Raw genomic sequence first — 5060 nt, 5'->3', positions numbered from 1 at the left:
AATCTTTAAAGTTGATTATCTCGGAGACTATGAGAGATAGAGGCCTCAAACTTTACATCCATTTAGAGCCTCTTTCAGGCTTGATATGTACAAAATTTTACTGGAAAATTAAGAAAATTGGACGAGAAATGCATAAAAGTGTCTGAAAATCTTTAAAGTTGATTATCTCGGAAACTATGAGAGATAGAGGCCTCAAACTTTACATACATTTAGAGCCACTTTCAGGCTTGATATGTGCAAAATTTCACTGGAAAATTAAGAAAATTGGACGAGAAATGCATAAAAGTGTCTGAAAATCTTTAAAGTTGATTATCTCGGAAACTATGAGAGATAGAGGCCTCAAACTTTACATCCATTTAGAGCCTCTTTCAGGCTTGATATGTGCAAAATTTCACTGGAAAATTAAGAAAATTGGACGAGAAATGCATAAAAGTGTCTGAAAATCTTTAAAGTTGATTATCTCGGAAACTATGAGAGATAGAGGCCTCAAACTTTACATCCATTTGGAGCCTCTTTCAGGATTTATATGTGCAAAATTTCACTGGAAAATTAAGAAAATTGGACGAGAAATGCATAAAAGTGTCTGAAAATCTTTAAAGTTGATTATCTCGGAAACTATGAGAGATAGAGGCCTCAAACTTTACATCCATTTAGAGCCTCTTTCAGGCTTGATATGTGCAAAATTTCACTGGAAAATTAAGAAAATTGGACGAGAAATGCATAAAAGTGTCTGAAAATCTTTAAAGTTGATTATCTCGGAAACTATGAGAGATAGAGGCCTCAAACTTTACATCCATTTAGAGCCTCTTTCAGGCTTGATATGTGCAAAATTTCACTGGAAAATTAAGAAAATCCGACTAGAAATGCATAAAAGTGTCTGAAAATCTTTAAAGTTGATTATCTCGGAAACTATGAGAGATAGAGGCCTCAAACTTTACATCCATTTAGAGCCTCTTTCAGGCTTGATATGTGCAAAATTTCACTGGAAAATTAAGAAAATCGGACGAGAAATGCATAAAAGTGTCTGAAAATCTTTAAAGTTGATTATCTCGGAAACTATGAGAGATAGAGGCCTCAAACTTTACATCCATTTAGAGCCACTTTCAGGCTTGATATGTGCAAAATTTCACTGGAAAATTAAGAAAATCCGACTAGAAATGCATAAAAGTGTCTGAAAATCTTTAAAGTTGATTATCTCGGAAACTATGAGAGATAGAGGCCTCAAACTTTACATCCATTTAGAGCCACTTTCAGGCTTGATATGTGCAAAATTTCACTGGAAAATTAAGAAAATCCGACTAGAAATGAATAAAAGTGTCTGAAAATCTTTAAAGTTGATTATCTCGGAAACTATGAGAGATAGAGGCCTCAAACTTTACATCCATTTAGAGCCACTTTCAGGCTTGATATGTGCAAAATTTCACTGGAAAATTAAGAAAATCCGACAAGAAATGCATAAACGTGTCTGAAAATCTTTAAAGTTGATTATCTCGGAGACTGTGAGAGATAGAGGCCTCAAACTTTACATCCATTTAGAGCCTCTTTCAGGCTTGATATGTGCAAAATTTCGCTGCCATTGAAAATCCGCGAAAAATTTCGCTACCCGCGAAATTCCGCGAAAAATTTCGCGACCCGCGAAAATCCGCGAAAAATTTCGCGACCCGCGAAAATCCGCGAAAAATTTCGCTACCCGCGAAAATCCACGAAAAATTTCGCAACCCGCGCAAATCCGCGAAAAATTCGCGGCCCGCGAGACTCCGCGAAAACATTCGCGACCCGCGAAAATCCGCTGGTATATATAAACATATATACTATATTTACATGTATATATATATATATATATATATATATCTACATATAGAGGGAGTGAGAGAGAGGGAGAAATGGCGCAATACCATGTGTGACGTCGCTTCTCCCGCTTTTTTCCCCACCTGACGCTACGAGCAAAATTTCTTAAAATTGCAATCTTTAACTTGAAATAACTCGAGAAATCATGGAGCAATCTCCAAATTTTTTTTTTAAATTGGTCTACTCAAGTAACGCTACTACATGAACAGAAAATAGTTCAAATTGCATAAGCCAGTCTCTAGAAAAACTATAAAAACCGGTTTAGAACCGGTTTTTCAAAAAACTAATCTTATAGAAATTATCGTACGCGCAAGTAGATATATTTAAAAAAAAATTTATGAAGATATCTCTTTCCAAACCGGAGATATTACGTACTGCGGACGGCCGGACGGCCGGCCGGACCCGAAAATGGTGGACTATCATTTTTGGCATCAGGGATGTTCAAAACATATACCCTGTGAATTTCAGCTCGATCGGAGCACTTTTAGAAAATCGGAGTATCACAATAGGTGTGATTATGAAAGAATCACACCTAACAGAGTGATGTGCACAACTGTGTTATTTTGTGAGCTTTTTAGGTTCAGGGAATGGAATCTGGTGCCTGTGAACAGTTATTAGACTGGATTCCCACTCCCTGGGGCTTCAGTGATGATCTGAGTGTCTTCCGGTCGGAAGATTTGTGTGTTTTTCAGTGATTATCCTCATCCCAAAAGTTGTGCTCTGTGTCAATTGTGCTCTGTGATAGTTGTGCTCTGTGATAGTTGTGTTCTGACACAGAGCACAACTTTCTTCCTGCCCAGGGAGTGGGAATTTGCATCTGATGGACTGTATTTCACCAGATTCCACTCCCTGGGGCCTCAGTGATGATCTGAGTGTCTTCCGGCCGGAAAGTTTGTGCAGTGTCAGTGTTTTTTTAGGGCTTAAAATTGTGTCCTATAGAGCACAAATTGTCTTGACCAGAGCACAATTTGCGCTCTCCAGGGCACAATTATTTCTGCTCCCCAGGGAGTGGATTTCTCATGCTGGTGAACAGGGTCACCAGATTCCTCTTCCTTGATCCCTGAGTGGACTTCCGACCGGAAGATTATGTGCTTAGTTCTACCATTTCCCATTATTCAATTTTCCTTTTAATAATATTTTCTCTCCGCTTTATTGCAGCTTTATTGAATGTCCATTTGGAAATACTCCTGGGAGGTTTGAATCCGTAAAAATCGTCTTCAAATACTTCTCCGTGATCAGGAAAAAAGCCCTCAAAGTTAAGATGTGCCACAATCTTTATTAATTCACTACCTCTTTTGGTGCCGGGAAAATATATCGAATATTATGAGTCCTCCGCCACTTCCGGAAGGTGTCTGGGATTGGCCCCAAGATGTTCTTCACATCATGAATTATATTTTAGTCATCTCTACTTTTTTCTGCCTTGGAGTCGAAGCTCTTAATTCTGGTGAGCATTTTTTCTGCTAATAATAACTGATATTTTTTGGTTTTCCAAATAGTAGTCATATTTCATATATATATCGCATCTTGAATATTACAACGGCAATTGACATTGCCGTTGTAATAATCAAGGTGCGATATATAATTTTTTTTAAAAAATAGTTTCCATAAAAAATTTGCGAAGAAGTTTTGACGCATGATACAGTAAGCCGTGAGTGGTGTAGTGGTTAAGGCGTCAGTACATTTTGCCAACCGTTTTGGAAATTTGAGTTCGGTTCCCCCCAGATCCAAACAATTTTTTTTTTCAAAATTGTACAAAGAAAATCACGTGAAAATTCAGAAATTGTAGAAATATAAGTAATTTGATACGAAGTTTTCAAATGATGGTCAAATTCATTGTTTTTCCTAACTAATTTGGTGAACATTTTGAAAAATTTATGACAAGTTTTCTACGGTAACCGTTGAATTTTCGGTAGATTACTGACGGCAATTCATATACGAAGGTCAAGGAGATGAACTCCCTCCGGATGCGTCAGGGGGTGCAATCCTTTCAGGACAGGAAAACACAAAATTCTTTGCCAAAGCTTTCGACGCTTCAACGCGTCTTCCTCAGTGGCTAAAAAAGCGGGAAATTTTATTTAGACAATGTTCTTACATTTCCTTGTCTTATAACTCACTCAAATCTGTGATTTGTCTCTGAAATTTTGTCCGCACTGTCTGTCTACTACTCCAAATGAGGATTTACTAAACATTAAAAATATATACATAACATAAATAACAATAATGTGCACGACTTTCTACAATTACTCTAATTTTTCCACTATAATTACCAGGGAAAATTGGGAATTCGTCGCGGGTACTCCTTATTGGACATTGATATGAGACCAACTGTTTTCTGTATGAATTAATTAACAACTATTTTTCAAGCCTTTGTGGCAGTTGTTGACCTTCTTCAGGAACTATAAAAATTGACTTTCAGGCTTGATATGTGCAAAATTTCACTGGAAAATTAAGAAAATTGGACGAGAAATGCATAAAATGTAGTGCCGTGGTTTTTTGGGAAATTGAACATTTTTCTCCAAGTACACGTCCACCTCAGGAAATCCTCCAGTCGGATCGGTCCAGTAGATAGTGAATAACAAAAGGTATTGGCACCAATAGTATTTATTTCACTTCTTGAATTACAACCAGTGATCTCAAGAGAAGTCACTGGCAACTGAACAATTACACTAATTTCGGCAGCCCTTTTATACCAGAATCTCAGCTATAGAAGACACAATTCTCCAATCATTGAACCCTATTTTTCTTACTGCTGTTTGCGTTATTCCTTTTTTTATTTTACTATTGGTTGTGTGCTATTTTTGGCTCTATTTTTTTGTACTGCACCTGCACCCACGAGATGTGGACATCTCATAAATTATGATCGTAAATTATCTCTGCGCGATGGCTCCTTATTTTTTTGTCATTCTCCAAGTGAGAATTTCTCCATCGAACTATTTTTAATTTGTCTTTGGTCTTGATCTTCGTCAAATCCCATAAATTATCTTCGCAGAGTGATCCATAGAATATGGATCATTACAGATCATCTTAAATTCCATCAAATAATTTTACAGAGTGATCCATAAGATTTGGATCACTACAATTTCAGAGTAACCAACTCTTTCTAGGAACTTCCTTCTACTTTTCTTCCATGTTGATTCCGGTTGATCATTTCTCCTCATCTCTTTTACACATTCTTTCAACATCTTGTTCGGACTTCTTTTAATATTTTCCTC

At 36.9% G+C, this 5060-nt stretch overlaps 1 long non-coding RNA gene across 1 annotated transcript; it reads right to left on the bottom strand.

Moving 5' to 3' along the window:
- Positions 1–3761: 3761 nt before the first annotated feature.
- LOC129809368 (uncharacterized) lies at positions 3762–4162 on the bottom strand. Its single transcript, XR_008752644.1, has 3 exons — positions 4116–4162; positions 3963–4029; positions 3762–3901 (listed from the first exon to the last, which is right to left on the bottom strand). It is a non-coding gene; the product is annotated as an uncharacterized LOC129809368 (long non-coding RNA).
- Positions 4163–5060: the final 898 nt, after the last annotated feature.

The sequence above is a fragment of the Phlebotomus papatasi genome, unplaced genomic scaffold, assembly GCF_024763615.1.
Source record: "Phlebotomus papatasi isolate M1 unplaced genomic scaffold, Ppap_2.1 HiC_scaffold_74, whole genome shotgun sequence".
NCBI lineage: Eukaryota > Metazoa > Arthropoda > Insecta > Diptera > Psychodidae > Phlebotomus > Phlebotomus papatasi.
Note: the sequence above shows the minus strand (reverse complement) of the source record. Positions and strands in the feature narration are given on the sequence as shown.